Source organism: Artemia sp. Qi Xiang Cuo, chromosome 19, assembly GCF_049724085.1.
Source record: "Artemia sp. Qi Xiang Cuo chromosome 19, ASM4972408v1, whole genome shotgun sequence".
NCBI classification, from domain to species: Eukaryota; Metazoa; Arthropoda; class Branchiopoda; order Anostraca; family Artemiidae; genus Artemia; species Artemia sp. Qi Xiang Cuo.
In genome coordinates, this window is record NC_142812.1 from 41,969,998 (window position 1) to 41,991,037 (window position 21,040).

The window sequence follows — 21,040 nt, forward strand, 5'->3', positions numbered from 1 at the left end:
CAAACAATAAGATGTTTCATGCAAGGGGAGCAACTTATCTGGCGTTCTGGAACATCGCTGGACTCCAGGATTGTACCTTCTGACACGCGCAAGAAGTGCTCTGATTGACAAAAAGCTACTAAAGGAAGTGAAAATGCTGAATCTCATACCAACCATACCTGCCAAGAGGAATTATCCTTGGAAGATGAGTCTTAAGCTCCCACAAGTAGTTTTTTACTGCTCAAATATTCCGATGAGTTTTGTGCCTTCATGAGATTTGTGCTTGCATTAAATGATTTTTTTGTTTTCCTTATATTTGATGTCGAATGATCGTTTTGAAATAAATTTACAAAGCGTCTTTTCGACAGTAACACAATAGTTAAAAAAATAACCTCTAGTTTCTGAGATTTCAAGATGGATATATTTCGGCTAAAAATGATACACTTTTGGATGCTCACGGGACATGTTTATGGACCGAAAAGGTGACAACCGAGTCTACTGATTATTTTATGAATTGCTGTCTTTTCATCAGCTTCCATAGCCAAAGAATATAGCCTACAGTTGGTAAGCCTCAAATAGTATATAGCAAGCATGGTTAAGTGTATAGTGTATCCAGTTTAGCTATGTTCCTGCTAAAATGGGATGTAAAAGTTCTAGTTGAGGAGCTTCTTGCTAGGCCTACCTTAAGGAGAAGCTGAGTTGGGTGAATAGGCTAAACTCAGGACCAAAAGTATAGCCCTGGAAGGCTGTTATCAAGCTACTATCTATCCGGTAAAATTCTACTTTAGCTACTTTTGGTTATCTGGGAAAAAGGTTAAGTCAGGAAAATGAAACTTTTATGGATGGGTCTACAGGCTAAAGTAGCCTATGTCCTGGGAAGGTAGGTAAATTTTTACCAAATCATATTATTGACTTACAAATAAAGTGAATAAGCCTATACCATTCGATGCCCTTTTTTATGCTGATTATGAATATAATAATCATTTTTGTCCATGGGCATAGGCAGCATATTGTCTAGGGGGGGGGGGGCAGTTGATAGTGTGATGGGAGGTCCTTTTATCAAATGCTTTTCCAAACATCTGCTTTTTCAGCCATATCTAATGTAAATTTGAAGGTCTAGGGGGGGGGCAGCTGCCCTGACTCCCCTCCCTATGCCCATGTTTTTGTTGGAAATGAATTTTAGCCCCTCCCCTATATGTCAATTCAGGATATATATTTGCACATTTGGGGGTGGGGGGGGGCTAAAATTCATTTCCAACAAAAATGATTGTTATATTTGTAATCAGCATAAAAAAAAGGCATCAAATGGTGTATTCACTTTAGTTGTTAGGCTACTCAATAATATGATTTGGTAAAAATTTACCAGAAGGTATTTTGAAGTACCTACCTCCACTCCTTCTTCCGCTAGAGGGTCCTGACCTTTAAAAATAGGCTACATGTGTTATAAAAGTGAAATCTTGCAAAATATATCTTCTGCTTAAATGAAGAACAATAAAATTATTTTCAGCTTCACAACCTTGCTCAACCCCAGTTTATAAGGATTTGAAGATATGCAAATAAATTTCCTAAATTTTGAAAAAAAAACAACATTGATATGGCTTAAAATTTTACTCACATAATAGGAATTGCATCTTAGGAACTAAAGCCAGAGAAAAAGAAACTCATAACTGTAATTTAAGGTAAAATGTTGTTTTTTTCAAATTTTCAATATGTATAGACCTGTCATGTAGGCAAATTTCAGGACCCTCTAGAGGGAGAAGTAGTGGATGTAGATACTTCTGGCAGTACCATATGAGTAGAGGGGATGGCTTTAAGCAATTGATTGGTTCTTCAGCAGCTGAAAGAGATTTGGGATTAGTTGTCATTGAAGAATTAAAATTCCACAAACACACACAAACAGCAGTTGCCAAAGTACCTCTAAGACCCTTGGAATAATTAAGCATACAGTACATAGCAGATTGTCTAAAGTCATTACAAAGCTTTACAAGGGTCTCATGCAACCATTCCTTGAATTGGGATGTGTGTTGCCACACCCCTTAATAAGGGTGACCAACAGAAAATAGTCTGTTCAAAGGCACACAACCAAAGCTGTTGATGGATCCAAGAACCTTGTCTATCCATCTTGCCTGAACAAACCCCTGCTCCCAACACTTGTCTACAGACAATGCAGGGGTGATGTCATCATGGCTTACAAGCTACTGAATGCTGATTCCTCTTCTCAGAAGCCTTTCCAACTTGACAAATCATTCAGGACAAGAGGGCATAGTAAAAAGCTGCTTTGGAAGAGAGCTCACAGCAGACTCCATAACCACTGTTTCTCCAATAGAGTAGTGGTCCTCTAGAACAGTCTTCCCAATGCAGCTGTCACTGCTTCCTCTGTTTATGCATTAAGATTGCCATTGGTAAGAATTGGTCCACCAAACCAATGGCTCCCCATCATTACTGACCAGCAACACTACAGGATTTTTTCCTTATTTTGCTGGACAATGTGATTTAAGGTAATGAAAAATCAGATAAAAAAGTAAAATAACCTAAAAACAAATAAAATCCAAAACCAAAGAAATAAAACAACCAATATCTACAATTGTTGCAACTGTCCACATAGGTCACAAAAGTGAATAGCATTGCTTTGACAAGAACACCAAAGCAACTAGATAAGAATAACTAAAATGAACAAAAAGTTAATTATTCTGTTGCAAAATAATTTTATTGCTTGCTACTATTGCTGCAATTCTCTTAGGTCTTTATCTGATATTTTCCCTTTGTAATTTTGTCAAACCTTATTAACCCCATTAACTACTGATTTACTTTTAAGAAGAATGTTATTGGGTCAATATTCAAATTACCTGTATTTCTATTTATTTGTTAAACAAAAACTTGGAAAAAGAAGTTTTTCAAAGAAAAGTAAAGGGTATTTTAAACTTAAAATCAGCAGATACAAACACATGCTAAATTCAAACTCAAAACAAGCAGAAAGTACTGTTAAAAAATAAATAAAACTCAAAACAAACAGAAATTAAATAAACAATCATAGCAAAAGAGCATACAACAAGTAATAATATAAATGAATAAATAAATCTTAAAGCAAGTAATGCTTAAAGCAAGAATATGCAAATCAAGCTTAAAACTAAAAAAAATATTTTGCTATTGAAGTATAAATGAAGCCCGAAACAAACAGAAATTAAATAAACAATCAATGCAAACAAACATACAATAGATACTAATATAAACAAATAAATAAGTCTTAAAACAAATGAAACTTATATTGAATATGCAAATCAAACTTGAAACAAACAAAAATAACTGCAAACAAGAGTTTGGGTATTGCCTCCTTCTCTCACTGTAAAAGTCTAAAACCTACTGCATCATCAGTGCTTTACTGAAAACCAATTTCATGACAAATATTTTCTTTTGTACTTAAGATTGAAAATAAACATTAAAATTATAGCAACATTTTGAACTGATGAGCTTTCAGCAATTAATATCCTTATACATCAAATATTCAGTTTAATTTATTAGCTCTTTTTAAAGTTGTTCATAACAAACACAGTCTCACTACAAACAAGTGTTTGGATACTGCCTCCTTTCTTAGCTGTAAATAAAAACCAAAAACCTACTGTGTCATTGGCACTTAAGTGAAATCAAATTATGTTACAAATATTTTCTTTTCCAGTTCTTACAGCATTGAAAATAAAATTACAATGAAATAAATTCTTGAACTGATGGATCTTTCAACAATTAATATCATTATACATCAAATTATACATCAATGCGAATTAAGGTAATTAAGGTAATATTCAATTTGATGTTGTTTATACTTTCCAAGACTGTTCAAGACACATATAGTTTTCAGTGAAGTGCCAATGATGCAGTAGGTTTTAGACTTTTACAGTGAGAGAAGGAGGTCATACCCAAACTCTTGTTTGTATTGATTTTTGTTTGTTTTGTTCTAGAATGTTCTATTTTCAATCAAATGAGCCCTCTCTGTAGTTTATATGAGTATCCTTTCTATAATGACCATATATATCCCCAGAGTATAACTTACAACGCCTCTCCCTGGGGTTTGTGTTGACCCTGGAGTTTTAATGTCTGATGGTTGAACTATTTTTAACAAAATGGTCACCTAAAATTTTTATTGGATGGGTTTATCCATCCAATAAACCCAAAGGCGCAGGGGGCAGGAGGGGCTAGTTGCCCTCTGATCATTTTTCACTCTGAGAAAATAAACTACAACTTTTAATTTCCTTTCAAATGAACCCTCTCTGAAGTTTATACAAGCATCCCTTTCATAAGAACCACATATGGCCCCAGGACATAGCTTACAATGCCTGCCTCCCAGGCCCTGGGGGTATGTGTTGACACTGGAGTTTTTGTTATCTGACCTTTGAACTACTTTGAAAAAAATAGCTCTAAAGGTTCTTATTGGATGGGTTTGAGGAAAATAGGGCATGGAGAGGAGGGCTAGTTGCCCTTTAATCTCTTTTGACTCTTAAAAAGTGGACAAGAACTTTCAATTTCCAATCATATGAGCCCTCTCCAAAGTTTATACAAGCAACCCTCCACAAGAACCATACATGTCCCCAAAGCAATACTTACAACGACTGTCCCAGGCCCTGGGGGGGTTGTGTTGACACAGGAGTTTTTCTTATCTGACCTTTGAACTATTTTTAATGAAATGGCCATATGTAAAGGAGTTGTTGTTATATGATCTTTGAACTATTTTTAACAAAATGGCTACCTCACATTTTTTATCAGATGTAGATTTGGGGAAAAAGGGCTTGGGGGACTAGTTGTGCTCTGATTACTTTTAACTCTTAAAAAAGGCACTAGAACTCTCAATTTCCAATTGAATGAGCCCCCTTTGAAGTTTATATGACAACCCTTTCTATATGAAGTGCCTCTGGGTAAAAATACATGGAGTGTGGGGGGAGGCTAGCTGCCCTCCAATCACTTTTGACTCTTAAAAAGTGAATAACAACTTTCAATTTTTAATCAAATGAGCCCTCTATGAAGTTTATACAAGCATCCCTTCCATAACAACCATATATGCCCCAGGGCATAACTTACAATGCCTACCCCTGGGCCCTGGAGGGCTATGTTGACAGCAGAGTTTTTTGTTATCTTAACTTTGAACTATTTTTAACAGTATGTCTATCTCAAAATTTTTATCTGATGCATTTAGGGTGTGGAGGGGGGGGGGGCTAGTTGCCCTTTGATCTCTTTTGAATCTTAAAAAATGAACAAAAATTTCCAATTTCCAATCAAATGAGCCCTCTCCATAGTTTATATGAGCATCCCTTCAAAAAGAACTATATATGCCCCTAGAGCATTACTGATAACACCTGCCTCTGGGCCCTGGGGGTTGCGTCGACACAGGAATTTTTGTTATCTGACCTTTGAACTATTTTTAATTAAATGGCTATTATAAAAATTTTATCGGATGGGCTTGGGGAAAAAAGGGTGTGGGGGGGGTGTGCATATCTGAAAAAAGGGTGTGCATATCTTTTGACTCTTAAAAATTGAACTAGAACTTTCAGTTTCAAATCAAATGAGCCTTCTATGAAGTTCTATACAAACATCCTTTTCATAAGAACCATACATGCCCTTTGGACATAACTTAGAACACCTTCCCCTGGGTCCTGGGGGGTTGTATTGACACTGGAGTTTTTCTTATCCAACCTTTGAACTATTTTTACCAAAATGTCTCTCTCAAAATTTACGTCAATTGGCTTTGGAAAAAGAAGGCGGGGGGGGGGTGCTAGCTGCCCTTGGGTCTCTTTTGACTATTAAAAAGTGAGCTTGAACTTTCAATTTCCAATCAAATGAGCCCTCTCTGAAGTATATACAAGCATCCCTTTCATAAGAACCATACATACCCCTAGGGCATAACTTACAACCCGGGGCCCTGGGGGGGTTGTGATGATACCTGAGTTTTTGTTATCTGACTTTCGAGCAATTTTTAACTTAATGGCTATCTAAAAAAATTTTATTGGGTGTATTTGGGGAAAAGGGACATGGGGGCGTAGTTGCCCTCCAATCTCTTTTGACTCTAAAAAACTGAACTAGAACTTTCAATTTCCAATCAAATGAGCCATCTCTGAAGTTTTTACAAGCATCCCTTCAATAAGAACCATATATTCCCCCAGGGCATAACTTACAACACTTGCCCTTGGGCCCTGGGGGGCTCTGTCAACCCTGGGGTTTTTGTTATATGGATTTTGAACTATTTAAAAAAAAGCTATCTCAAAGTTCTTATTGGTTGGGTTTGAGGAAAAAAGGATGTGGCGGGGGGGGGGCTATGTGCCTTCCAATCTCTTTTGACTCTTTAAAAGTGAACTAGAACTTTCAATTTCCAATCAAATGAGCCCGCTTTGAAGTTTATACAAGCAGCCCTTCCATAGGAACCATATATGCCCCAGGGCATAACTTACAACACCTACCCCCGGGCCCTGGGGGGCTGTGACAAGACCATTTTTTTATATGATCTTTGAACTATTTTTAACAAAATGGCTATCTCAAAATTTTTATTGGATTCATTTGGAGAAAAAAGGGTTGGGGGGCTGGTTATTCTCTGATATCTTTTGACTCTTAAAAAGTGAACTAGAACTTCCAATTTCCAATCAAATAATGAGCCCTCTCTGAAATTTATACAAGTATTCCTTCCATAAGAACCATAAATGCCCCCAGGGCATAACTTACAATGGGGATTTGTGTCAACACAGTAGTTTTTGTTATCTAATTTTCAAACAATTTTTTTAAAAAAATGGTCATCTCAAAATTTGTAGTAGATGGGTTTGGGGAAAAAAGGGCGTGGGGGGGCTAGTTACCCTTCAATCTCTTGACTCTTAAAAAGTTAAGTAGAACTTTCAATTTCCAATCAAATGAGCCCTCTATGAAGCTTATACAAGCATCCTTTTCATAAGAACCATACATGCCTTCAGGGCATAACTTAGAACACCTTTCCCCAGGCCCTGGGGGGTTGTATTGACACCTGAGTTTTTCTTATCCAACCTTTGAACTATTTTTAACAAAATTTTTATCTCAAAATTTTCATCAGATGGGTTTGGAAAAAGAAAGCGTGGGGGGGGCTAGTTCCCCTTGGATCTCTTTAGACTCTTAAAAAGTGAACTCGAACTTTCAATTTCCAATCAAATGAGCCCTCTCTGAAGTTAATATGAGTATCCCTTTCATAAAAATCATATCTGCCCCAGGGCATAACTTACAATGCCTGCCCTGGCCCTGGGGGAGGGGGGATTGTGTTGATACCTGAGTTTTTGTTATCTGGCTTTTGTACAATTTTTTACAAAATGGCTGTCTCAAAATTTTTATTGGATGCATTTGGGGAAAAGGGTGTGTGTGTGCGGGGGGGGGGGCTAGTTGCCCTCCAATCTCTTTTGGCTCTCAAAAACTGAACTAGAACTTTCAATTTCCAATCAAATGAGCCCTATCTGAAGTTTTTACAAGCATCCCTTTCATAAGTACCATATATCCCCCCAGAGCATAACTTACAACACCTGCCCTTGAACCCCAGGGGGCTGTGTTGACCCCAGAGTTTTTGTTATATGGCCTTTGAATTATTTTTAAAGAAACGGCTATCTCAAAGTTCTTATGAGATGGGTTTGAGGAAAAAAGGTGTGGAGGGTGGGGAGCTAGGTGCCCTCTGATCTCTTTTGACTCTTAAATTTCCAGTCAAATGATCCCTCTTTGAAGTTTATAAAAGCATCCCTTCCATAAGAACCATATATTCCCAAGGATATAATTAACAACGCCTGCCCCCAGGCCCTGGGGGGTTGTGTTGACACCTGAGTTTTAGTTATCTGACTTTCAAACAATTTTTAACAAAATAGCTGTCTCAAAATTTTTATTGGATGTATTTGGGGAAAAGCAGACGTGGGGGGGGGGGGCTAGTTGCTGTCCAATCTCTTTTGACTCTCAAAAACTGAACTAGAACTTTCAAGTTCCAATCAAGTGAGCCCTCTCTGAACTTTTTACAATCATCCCTTCCCTAAGAACCATATATTCCTCCAGGGCATAACTGACAATGCCTGTCTTTGGACCCTGGGGGGCTGTGTTGACCCCAGAGTTTTTGTTGTATGGTCTTTGAACTATTTTAAAAGAAATGGCTATCTCAAAGTCCTTAACAGATCTGTCAAAGTTCTGTCCTTTTTTGAGGAAAAAAGGACATGGAGGATGGGGGTTAGGTGCCCTCTGACCTCTTTTGACTCTTAAAATGTGAACTGGAACTTTCAATTTCCAATTAAATGAGCCCTCTTTGAAGTTTATACAAGTATCCCTTCCATAAGAACCATAAATACCCCCAGGGCATAACTTACAATGCCTGCCCCCGGCCCTGGGGGGGTTTTGTTGACACTGGAGGTTTGTTATATGATCTTTGAACTATTTTTAACAAAATAGTTATCTCAAAATTTTTATTGGATGCGTTTGGTAAAAAAGGGCGTGGGGGGGGGCTGGTTACCCTCTAACCTATTTTGACACTTAGACACTGAACTAGAACTTTGAAATTCCAATAATGTGAGACCTCTGTGCGATTTACATGAGCATTCATTCCATGAGAGCCGTGCTTGTCTACAGGGCATAACTTACAACGTCTGCCCTGGGCCCTTGGGGGTTGTGTCAACACTGAGGTTTTTGTTGTGTGATCATTGAACTATTTTTAACAAAATGACTATCTCAAATTTTTTATCAGATGCATTTGGGAAAAAAGTGTGTGGGGGGGGGGCTACTTGCCCTCTGATCACTTTTGACTCTTAAAAATGGCACTAGAACTCTAGATTTCCAATCAAATGAGCCGCCTTTGAAGTTTATACAACAACCCCTTCCATATGAAGTGCTTCAGGAAAAAATAAATAAATAAATAATAAAACATTGGAGCCATATGGCCTTTACTATAGGTAATGCTATAGCATTGCCTGTGGTTGATAAATTAGTAAGAATATGCTTTTCATAGCCAGCGCAATAGCACTGCCTAAGTAAAGAACGATGTTGGCACAATGTATTATTTTTTTTTTGTGGTTTTAGACCAGGGCACTTCGTATTGAAGGAGTTGTTTTAGAAACTTCGAGAAGGGCTCATTCAATTAATAGTGATTGGAGGGCAACTAGCCCCTCCCCCCCCCATGCCCTTCATTCCGCCAAACACATCCAATCAAAATTTTGAGATAGCCATTTTGTTCAGCATAGTTGATTTCCAGATAGAAAATATGTTTTTGAGGAGGACACTCCCTCACAATCCTCAGGGCAAGGGTTTTATGTTATGCCCTGAGGGCATATAAGAACTATGTTGGCACAATATATTATTAATAATTTTTTTCCTTTAGAGCAGGGCACTTCATATTGAAGAAGTTGTCATAGAAACTTTGAAAAGGGCTCATTCAATTGGAAATTGGAGTGGCTTGTGCCCTTTTTAATAGTCGAAAGCGATCAGAATGCAACTAACACCCCTTCCACGCCCACCATTTCCCAAAACACATCCAATCAAAATTTTGAGATAGCCATTTTGTTCAGCATAGTTAATTTCAAGATAGAAATTATGTTTTCGAGGAGGACACTTCCCCACAGCCGTCAGGGCAAGGGTTGTAAGTTATGCCCTGGGGGCATGTAAAATTTTTATAGAAAGCGTTGTTTTAGAAACTTCCAAAAAAGCTCATTCAATTGAAAATTCAAAGGGCTAGTGCCCTTTTAATAGTCGAAACTGATTGGAAGGCAACTAACACCCTTTCCAAGCCCACTATTTTCCTAAACATATCCAATCAAAATTTTGAGATAGCCATTTTGTTCAACGCAGTTTAAAGTTCAGCAAATTATACCTTTGAGCAGGACACTCCCCCCAGTCTTCAGGGCAAGGGTTATAAATTATGCCCTGGGGGCATATAAGGTTTTTATTTAAATATTTGTTGTAGAAACTTGAAAAAGGGCTCATTCAATTGGAAATTCAAAGGGCTAGTGCACTTTTTAATAGTCGTAAGTGATTTAAGGGCAACTAACCACCCTCTCACACCCACATTTTCCCCAAGTACATCCAATCAAAATTTTTAGATAGCCATTTTATTCACCGTACTTCCAAGTTTTCGAAATTAGGTCTTAAAGGATGACAGCCCCTCCACCCCCCAAGCCCTCATGGCAAGGGTCTTAAGTGATGCACTGGGGGTAGGTAAGGTTTTTTTATAGAAATTGATGTTGTAGAAACTTCAAAAAGGGATCATTCGATTGGAAGTTGAAAGTGCTAGTGCCTTTTTTATGGTTGAAAGTAATTGAAGGGCAACTAACCCCCTCTCACGCCCACCATTTTTCCAAACACATCCAATCAAAATTTTGAGATATCCATTTTGTTCAACGTAGTTGAAAATTCTGGAAATTAGGTCTTTGAGGAAGACACCCCCCAGCCCTCAGGGCAAGGGTTGTAAATTATGCCCTTTAGGATGATAACCCCCTCAGAGCCCTCAATACAAGGGTTGTAAGTTATGCCCTAGGGGCATATAAGGTTTATATAGAAAGTTATAGAAATTTCAAAAAGGGCTCATTTGATTGGAAATTGAAATTGCCCTTTTTAATAGGCGAAAGTGAGTGGAGAGTAATTAACCCCCCTCTCACGCCAACCATTTCCCTAAAAACATTCAATCAAGGTTTATAGATAGCCATTTTGTTCAACGTAGTTGGAAGTTTTGGAAATTATGTATTTAAGGATGACAAACCCCCCAGGGCAAAGGATGTAAGTTATCCCTTGGGGGTATAAAAGGTTCTAATAGATAGAGTTGTCGTAGGAATTTCAATAGAGTTTCATTAAATTAGACATTAAGAGGGCTAGTGACCTTTTTAATAGTCGAAAGTGATTGGAGGGCAACTAACCCCCTCTCACGCCCACCATTCCCCCAAACACATCCAATCAAAATTTTGAGATGGCAATTTTGTTCAACGTAGTAGAAAGTTCTGGAAATTAGATCTTTGGGGATGACAACCCCCCCAGCCCTCAGGATAAGGGTTGTAAATTATGCCCTGGGGGCATATAAGGTTTTTATTGAAAGCGTTGTCGTAGAAACTTCAAAAGAGCTCATTGGATTGGAACTTGAAAAGGCTATTGCCTTTTTTAATAGTTGAAAGTGATTGGAGAGCAAGTAACACCTCTCTCACGCCCACCATTTCCCCAAACACATCCAATCAACATTTTGAGATAGTCATTTTGTTTAACGTAGTTGAAAGTTCGGGATATTAGGTCTTAGATGATGACAACCACCCTAACAGCCCCTAGGGTAAGGGTTGTAATTTATGCCCTGGGGGCATATAAGGTATTTTTGGAAAGCGTTGTTGTAGAAACTCAAAAAGGACTCATTCGGTTGGAAATCGAAAGGCCTATTGCCCTTTTTAATAGTCCAAAGTGATTCGAAGGCTTGACATTTTTATAGTAAAGATCGAGGTGGGTATAATGCATTTTTTTTTTTTTTTTTTTTTTTACCAGGGCACTTTGTATCGAAGGAGTTCTCGTAGGAACTTCAAAAAGGGCTCATTCGATTGAAAATAAAAAGGGCTGATACCCTTTTTAATAGTCGAAAGTGATTGGAGGGCAACTAATCCCCATCCCCCTACCCCCCTCCCATTTGCCTAATATGTTTAAAAACTAAATGTTGCCTTAAGATTAAATCGAAATGTACTGTGTTAATTCTAATTCCCAATAGGGCATCTCAGCAGTATCCCAAGTACGACTGAGGGTATGATGATCAAACCTTCGGGGCTACTACTGGTGTTAAAATTTAACCAAATCAAAATAGCGCAAGTGTATCAAAGCTATCAAAGAAGGTAAACAGATTTGTTTTGCAAATGGTATCAAGTTTTCTGTTTCAGATCAGCTAGAAGAGGTATGAAACTAAATTAAACACTACTATTTGTCTCCAGGTTTTTAAAAGGGTGAATGTTGTTAAAAATTGCTGAAAATTTCTCTCCAGTAGACAAATAGGAGGCCAAACTATAAAGTCTTAAAAAAAAACGAAAAGATTTAAAGCATTATTTTCTTTTTCCCTGAAAAGACTATGTCAGTATAAAACGAACAGCAATTAATTAAAAAAACTTTTTTCACAAAACAAAACTATCAAAGGAATTTTCGGAGTACAGATATACTAAAAATGAGCAAAAATAAAATCGCGTTCTCTACCAAGCATAAAGTTGCAACAAATTTGCATTAACACGTAAATGAACCCAAAAATGAGTAGTAATAGCAATAGTTAGTCGGGTATAATAGGTAACAAATACCACTTAACATGAGTTGGGCTGAAAACCCCTATGCCTTCCCAAGGCCAGAACATAATTTGCACTTTACTGAAAAAAATACAAATGAATGTGCATTGTCAGTTTAAAATACATATACTAATATTTAGTAATCAAAGTGTTAATATTATTTGATTTATTAAATTTATAAAAGTAAAAACATTTATATTTTTTCAGTAAAAAAAACGCTTAAGTTTTTTATTGTTTTAAAAAATAAAGTTGTGACACGAGTCAAACTTTAGCGTAAAGATCGAGGCGTTGAGGAGGGGACAGCCTTTTCATATACGGAATAATTTCTGTTCATGAATAATTAAAACGAAATTTGTATATTAATTTTACTTTTTTTGGCTAAATGGCTTTCTCGAAATTTTGAGCTGACCTAACTTACTATATTCGTAAATTTGTATTACGTATATTAGGGGATTCGGCTCTAGTGATAATTAAATAAAAAAAAACAAGTTTTTTTAACTGAACGTAAGGAGCGACATTAAAACATAAAGCGAACAGAAATTAATCCGTATATAAGAATGGCTGTCCCCTCCTCAACGCCTCGCTCTTTACGTTAAAGTTTGTTATTGTTTTAAAAAACAAAGTTGTGACATAGAGTCAAACTTTAGCGTAAAGAGCGAGGCGTTGAGGAGGGACAGCCCTTTTCATATACGGAATAATTTTTGTTCGTTCTAAGTTTTAATATCGCTCCTTACTCTCAGTTAAAAAAAAAAATTGTTTTTTTTTTTAATTTCTGAACGTTTTTGAATTAATGCAGCTTTGATTTTATCTCACCGTACATGAATAATTAAAACGCAATTTGCGTATTAATTTTACTTTTTTTTGGCTAAATGGCTTTCTCGAAATTTTGATCTGACATAACTTACGAATTAAGTTACGTAACGAACTTCTATATTCGTAAAGTTTTATTACGTATATTAGGGGATTCGCCCCCTAGTCAATAACTCGCTCTTTACGCTAAAGTTCAAATTTTGTTCCAATTCAGTAAGAATGACCCTGTAATCACAAAGGCCATTAATTAGAATAAATAGCTCTGATGAAAGTGCAAAAAAATTAGCGTAAAGAGCGAGTTAATGACTAGGGGGCGAACCCAATCCTATAAGTAATTAAGTACTTAATGTACTTATACTAATGTTACAGAACGTAATTATACTTAATGATATTAATGCTACGTGTAAACAGTACGGGCTAATTCCACAACTCATAGCCCTTTCTGGTATATGAAGGATATTGCCCCCTCCTAAACACCTCACTTTTCACTCTAAATTGTTATTTATTACTTTAAAAATCTTCTTAATAGTCTAATTAAGTGACCATTGTCTTTTAGGAGTCCTTATTAATAATTGGGGATAAAATACAAACATTAGCGTAAAGAGCGTGATTCTGAGGAGGAGAAATTATTCCGTATAAGAAGGGTTGCCCTCTCATCAATACATTGCTCTTTAAGCTATAGCTGTTAGGACTTTTAATAAGGCTTTTATTTTAATTATACGGCCCTTGTGTTTCACTAGCCGTTCTTAAAAAGTGGGAAAACCAGTCAAAATATAACGTAAACAACAAGGTATTGAATAGGAGGAAAACCTTCATATACGGAATAATTTCTGTTCGGTTTGTGTAACAGAAATTATTACGTATATGAGGGGTTCTCACCCTCATCTCTATACGCTAAAATCACAAAGGCCGTTTAATTAGAATATATAGCTCTTTTGAAAGTACTAAAAAAGAACTTTAGCGTAAAGAGCGAGGTATTGACGGGCGAACCCCCTAATATACGTAATAATTTCTGTTCGTTTTATGTTTTAATGTTGCTGCTTACTTTCAGTTAAAAAAACTTTTTTTTTTAATTTAATTTCTGATCGTTTTTTAAATATTGCTGGGAAATCCGGCACCCCCTTCATGGAAAATTACCTTCCCCATAAAAAATTTCTCCATGGAAAGATCATCCCATTTTAACCCCTCCCCTAGCCCCCCCCCCCCACCAGAAAAAATCCTCCTGAAAATGTCTGTATACTTCGCAATTACCTATACTATATGTAAACAATATAGGCAAAGTTCGAAACTTGCCGCCCTTATCCTGGGGCTGTGGGGGATTAAGTCATCCTTAAAGACATAGTTTTTAGATTTTTCGACTATGCTGCACAAAATGGCTATCTCAAAATTTCGATCGGGTGACTTTGTTAAAAAAAATGAGCGTGGGAGAGGGCCTAGCTGCCCTCCAATTTTTTTGGTCATTTAAAAAGAGCACTAGAACTTCTAATTTCTGTTTGAATGAGCCCTCTCACGATATTCTATGACCACTGGGTCGATACGATCACCCCTGGGAAAAAAAAACAAACAAACACGCATCCATGATCTTTCTTCTGGCAAAAAACACAAAATTTCACATTTTTGCAAATGAATGGTGTGATTCATCTGAATCAGATGGTGTGATCTTCATTAAGATTCTATGAATTTTAAGGGGTGTTTTCCCCTTAATTTGAAAATAAGGCAAATTTTCTCAGGCTCGTAACTTTTGATGGATAAGACTAAACTTGATAAACCTTATATATTTGAATTCAGCATAAAAATACAATTCTATTTAATATATCTACTGGTATCAAAATTCTGTTTTTTAGCGTTTCAATTACTATTGAGCAAGTTTGCTCCTTACTTACAGTTCGTTACCACAAACTCTTTGATAAGGTCCTTGTCCTTTTTAATTGAGAAAGTATTTTAATGTAATTTTTTTTTTTTTTTGCTTTTATTAAACGGGTTGAGGTGCTTTATAATCTCGGCTCTAAGCTCCTGAGGAGCATCATCTTTATCAGTAGAATCCATAATACCTGTTTCTACCTTAGAAATAATTTTTGTATATGAAATCTATGTTGGAAAACAGAATTTAGAACCTTTCGACAAAATTGCTTCCTGTTGACTAGTCAAAGCTTTAGATGATACATTCTTAATAGCAGGATCTAGACAAAATTGAGGATAGAAAACATCCGAATCCTGGAGCTTCTCAAACAAAAGTCTTAAATTTATCAACCAAGCGAACCTTTGACAGGTGGAAATCAGGGTGAAAAGACTTAACAGTCATGTCCTTAATTCTGAGAAAAATCTCAGATGGAAGGTTATTCCTCTCTTTTTTATTCTTTGTCATGGCTGGCCAATTCGCCTTAAGATCTTTCATCAGAATGACGTATAATCAATATGTAAGGAATGACTAAAGGTATTAAGTTGAAAGTTTCAAGGGATGTCGAGGGAGATAGTGAAGGGCTATTTTAGGACAACCAACCCCCTTGTCCTTTTTCAGTGAACCCTTATCTCATCACTGATCGAAATTTAGAAAAAGAAATTTTGTTAAAAACAATCAAAAGATCTAGTAACTATGCTTCTGGGGATGCAATACCCTCCACAACCTCCTATAGCAATGATTGTAAATTATACAATTTGTCCATTTTTACATGTGGGGTTTATCACTAGAAAATGGGGACGTTTGATTCTATGAATGTTTGGAAATGATAAGGGCATTAAGTTGAAACCTTGGGAAATGTTAAAAGGTGTGTTAATCTAAATCAAAAGATAGTATGTGCATCCAGTTGATCAAAAAGGCGTATCTACTCTAGAACCGCTTAAAAATTAGTCAGATGGCAGCCAGTCCTTTTCCTTTTGTAGCTGCTTTCCCTCCAAAGATATCTGATCAAAATTTTGGAATAGCTATCTCGTTTAAAACAGTTTAAAAGTCAAACATTTTCTAGATCGACAAAACCTCCCACAGTCCCTTGGGCAAGTTTTTTAATCTCTATAAATTGCCCATTGCTTATATACAAGGTTGACTATTTGGAAAAGGGGTCTTCTAGTTTGATCTTGAGTCGCCAAAGAGGCTATGGGTATTAAGGTAAAACTATTCAGAAATGTTAAGGGAAATTTCAAACAGAATAAAAAAAACACTATATGCAAGAAAGGTGTCAAAATGACGAAAAAGTAATAACTAAGGAAGCGCTAAGGGTATTATTTTGAAACTTTAAAAGTATGTCGACAGGAATGTTGAAAATGCAACGAAGAACAACCGACCTCGCCCCTCTTGTCCTTCAAAATGCCCCCTAACACTGACAGAGATCTTATTGTGCCATTTTATTCAGAATGGTTACACCATCAAATTGCTGCTCTTCTGGGGATGCCGTACCCCTTTGGTCCTTGGGGTGAGGAATATAAATTTTTCATTTTTTAAATACAAGATTTTGTAATTTGCCCCCCCCCCTTCTATTGTCCAAGGGTATTGAGGAATAATTTCGGGAAATATTGACGAGTATGTTGAGTTATATCAGAAGAAACTACCTATATCCACGTTTTAAAAGAGGTGTATCTGTAATATCTTAGGAATGGATATGGGAATTAACTGGGCTGCTATTACAACTACTCCTATTTTGGTTGCAAATGAGACTGGTTGTGATTGTTGATGTGAATACTTCAAGTGCGACAACCTGCAAATGTGACTGTTACTGCTTACAACTGCTACTGCGTCTACTTGTGACAACTTTAAGGGAATGTTGAGGAGGATGTAGCACTTTTAATCTTCAATGCTGAAAAAACATCACTCCGATGTTGTGAAACTTTGATGAACCTTCGATGTTGAAATGTGGTATGTTGAAAAATTTAAAGTTTTGGACTCGAGAACAAAAAGCACATTAAGTTGAATATTTAAGTCAAATTTGAAAGGAACAAAATTCAATTCAATATGGAGCTTCTCCCCCTTTCCCCTCCCCCAAAAGTAAAATTATGTGGCCTACTCCGTCTACTGCCAACTTGCCCTATACCTAGCGTGTATGGGAAAATACAGCTCAGTTATAGGAACCATATATATGTAACTGGAATTAAATTTTTTATCCTCCTAATAAATAGTATTGATAAACCGTTATATAATTGGCTAATAGATTCGAAAAGGTAGTCATTGCTGAAATTATGCAACTGATGTAGTAACAGTTAAGATATAATCAGATATAGGAATAATGCTAACAATGTTCTTATGATAGCCATTGACACAAAAACAGGCCTACGACTAGTAATTTCACCGCCGTCTAGGTAATGGCGTTCCCGTCCAGAGTAGGAATATGAGATAAGGCATTTTGTGGAAAGGGTGGAAGAGGGAGTTCTTTTTCCAGTGCTAGTTCCGAGGATCAAGTATCAATTGCTGCTGACGGCTGATGAGCGGGAAATGACTCTGTCCTAACTTTTGAAGTACGATACTCCTTACCAAAACCGCTTGGTCGGGAGATATAAAGAAGACGAATATTGACACTACCACAGCTTTTCTACCAAGAATGAAAAAAAAATCATAAGTAACCCCCATCTAAAAATATAACACCTGACGGGGGCCAATAGCCAGGCTATTATATATATATTATTTTTTTTTTTTGGGGGGGGGGTCGGGCAATGACCTTTAGTGGCTTGATCTTCTACTCAGTTTTGTGCATAAATTCGTAATAATAAAATTTGGACATTAGATATCGGCTATCAGATAAACAATCAAATACGAGTACTCAAGGAGTGATACAATGCGACAAAAACTCATAAGAAGCGGATGGATGTTGATGAGATAGATATGATATAATCCAAATTAGGAATTGTGTACTTTAGATCCTAGTAATTTTTTTTTATCTTTTCTTGGTTACACACAAAATCCACAATTTTTATACATGTTGTTGAAGTTGTTGAAGTTGTGTTTGATATTAATATCGATGTAATTTACTATTTTCAGTCATACCCCTGATCACTTATGTCTGTGATTTTTCTTTGTCCCATTATATATACCTCATTATATATTGGACTTTTATCAGATTATATAATCTTTATTCATTAACATTAAATCACTCCGAATTTGGAATGTCGGATTGTATCACTCTTATAATATAATTTGTATGTCTGATTTTATGTTCCTACATAAATTTAAATATCAAACTGTATTACTTCTAATAATTACAATTATTCCAAGTTAGCATTGAATGAATACATTGCCCATGTCCAGTACTATCATTGTTTGAAGATGTATGGGGGGGGATGCAAAATGTGTTTTCATATCTAGGGGACAATTTATTTTTACTTAAAATATAAAAAAGGCATTTCAATAAAAGTCCCGAATAAAGGTATTTTTCAAAATGTCCCCTCCTCCCCCTCTCCCAATTTTCTAGGTATGAGTGCAATTGGTTTGATGAACCATACAAGATTACGCCATCAACCATGATGCTTTATTAATCGTTGCTCTTAAAGTGTGTTTGAAAAACGAGACTAATACACACCAGAATGAACTTTTTATTATTCTTTGTTACTGTAGTGTTCTTGTTTACTGTTTTGTTCTTGTCTATTATTTTGGTTTTTTCTTTTCTTTTTTGCTGTATTAGTGGCCCAAAAATTGTTTTTGTTATATTTCCAGCAAATGTGTAGAACAACTTAGTATAGCTTGGCTATATAAAAGCACAGCAAATGAAAGTTAGTTTTCTATTCTGCATTCATCAATATATGCTAAGACTGAAAGCTTTATACAACAGTGAAAGGCTTTATCTCAACAAATTACACAAGTTTTGATTTTGGTACCAATTGGACTGGAAAAAAAAATTCCCTACAGCAAATACAAAATCGGACGAGGTGATATTGACCATTTTTCGTCTTTTCTTCTAAATTGATGATATTTTAAAAACAACTTAATTTGCATGTATAGAAAGTCGATCATAGGTGAATCTGGTACGTATATTACGATTATGCGCTTTGCTTTTATTTTGAACGTTCATGTTTAGTCCCCCTCCCGTCCCATCCTTAAATCAAGTGTCGATATAGGTCTGAGAACAACATTACGCGAAGTTGAGTCCATAGAGAAAAAATTGGACTGCTAATACAGGGAAGAAGTCATGTCCACATTAATTTATTCCAACCTCCACCCTAAACGTGACCATCCCAAATTATTAGGAACCAGTCAGCAACTTCTCACGACTAGGTAAATCATTGATTTTGATTTAAAAAAAAAATTGCAGCTAATTTGAAATTGCAAAAGGGTTAGAGATTCATCACATTGATTAATTTTTCATATGTCTTCTTCATCTTCGATTTAGACCGGAACATTAAAGCAACTTGTTCCTATTCAAGATTTGCAATCAATATTGCATTCGATGCCATTTCGATTACAGCTGCACCGGTCACTATCGCAGTGAAAATTTTCTTTGGTGTTGCTGAAGATCCGTGAGGATAGGGTGCAGCATACCGTTCTGGAGTTTTCATCCCAAATTCTCAGGATCAAGGGCAGTGTTATGAAGCTCGATCCAATCTTGTACTTAAAGATAAGCTCAGAAACAGTGAAATTTCGCTGCTGCTGAAGTAGGAGGTAGATCTTGGGGATGGACGAAAGTTGTAGACGTCGCTACTTTTCGCTGAAACATACGGTGTCGGTAACTGCCAAGATTGTTAGTAGGCTTTCCACCGTACAATATGGAAAGTGCAGCCTCTTTTGCTGCTTTAATCTTTTCTTTCGAAGCATCAATTCGAAAAAATGTTGAAGCATTTTTCTTAAACTGTTCGTTGTGTCTCAGCAGTTTAAGCGTAATCCTTTTGCCAAGTCCATATAGACAGAAAGTTATGTCGTAGCCACGAATTGCATGAGCACAAGGAAGCAGTTTGCAGGTTTTAGTCAAAATCTTCTTAACAATGGCTTTGATGTCCCAAGTTGCACCTGAAGTGGTTGCCTTAGGCTCACTGTGCAGGTAGACCTTGTGGCTCTCTGGAATACAATGAAGAAATAACAATACTAGCAAGTCGGAATTATCACCAATAACTACAGTATACCATAAATTCGTAGATCCAACTGCTGAAAGCACAATAAGCAAATCACTACCAACTTTGGCTTGGACGGTTCTGAAACATTCTCCTCGTAAATAATCCGAAAGTAAATAGGCGAAACGGGTTTTATTCTTTTTGCACGAAAGGAATTCCTCTATTTTTGGTGGCCAGTCTCATTTCTGGGTTAAACAGTTCTTCCCGTCTAGTGACCTGGTTTCGCTTAAGATGAACCATATCTTTTGTCGAAGAAGCGATATCGTAGCCATCAAAGACAATAATGGTGTCTGGATATTTGACCAAAACGTAATTCCAGTATCGGTCTAAGATCTCCGAAGATGTTTCTTTACTTGTTGAGAGAATCCTGTGAAGCAAAGCATCCCCGTCTAAGATGTAGGTGAATGTCAGACTAAGCTTTTCCCCAGTAGTATCAATTTCTGAAAGTTGTTTGATCGCTTATGCCAGATCTGGTCTATTTGGCTTTCAGAACATGCCAGAATCCTATCCTGTGTCGCTTTTTGACGATTCTGGCACGTTCCAAAAGCCAAATAAACCAGAGCTGGCAAAAACTATCAGACAACTTTCGGAATTTGACAATATTGGGGTAAAGCTTAGTCTGACATGCACTTACATTTTAGATGGGGGCGATTTGCTTCACAGGATTCCCTGAACGAATAAAGAAACATATTCGGAGATCTTAAACGGATACTGAAACTACATTTTGGCCAAAACCGACGGTAGACAGACTGGACACAACTTCTTCTCTGCATTAGTAGCCCAGTTTCCTTCTGTATGGATTCAACTTCCCATAATGTTGTTCTCAGACCTATATCGACGCTTGATTTATGAGCGAAAAAAAGGGAGGCAAAACATGAGCATTCAAAACAAAAACAAGGTGTATTTTCGTTATCTACGTACCGGACAAACCTATTACTGACTTTCTATAAGTGTAAATTTAGTTGTTATTTAGAAGTCGTCAT

At 36.7% G+C, this 21,040-nt stretch overlaps 1 protein-coding gene across 1 annotated transcript in view; it reads left to right on the forward strand.

The window, feature by feature from the left end:
- Window positions 1–528: 528 nt before the first annotated feature.
- LOC148940856 (inactive double-stranded RNA-specific editase B2-like) overlaps window positions 529–21,040 on the forward strand; it is a 43,539-nt gene continuing 23,027 nt past the window's right edge. The window contains exon 1 of the mRNA XM_089104798.1: window positions 529–543. The gene's annotated coding sequence lies outside the window, so the exon portion shown is untranslated. The remainder of the gene's footprint in view (window positions 544–21,040) is intronic.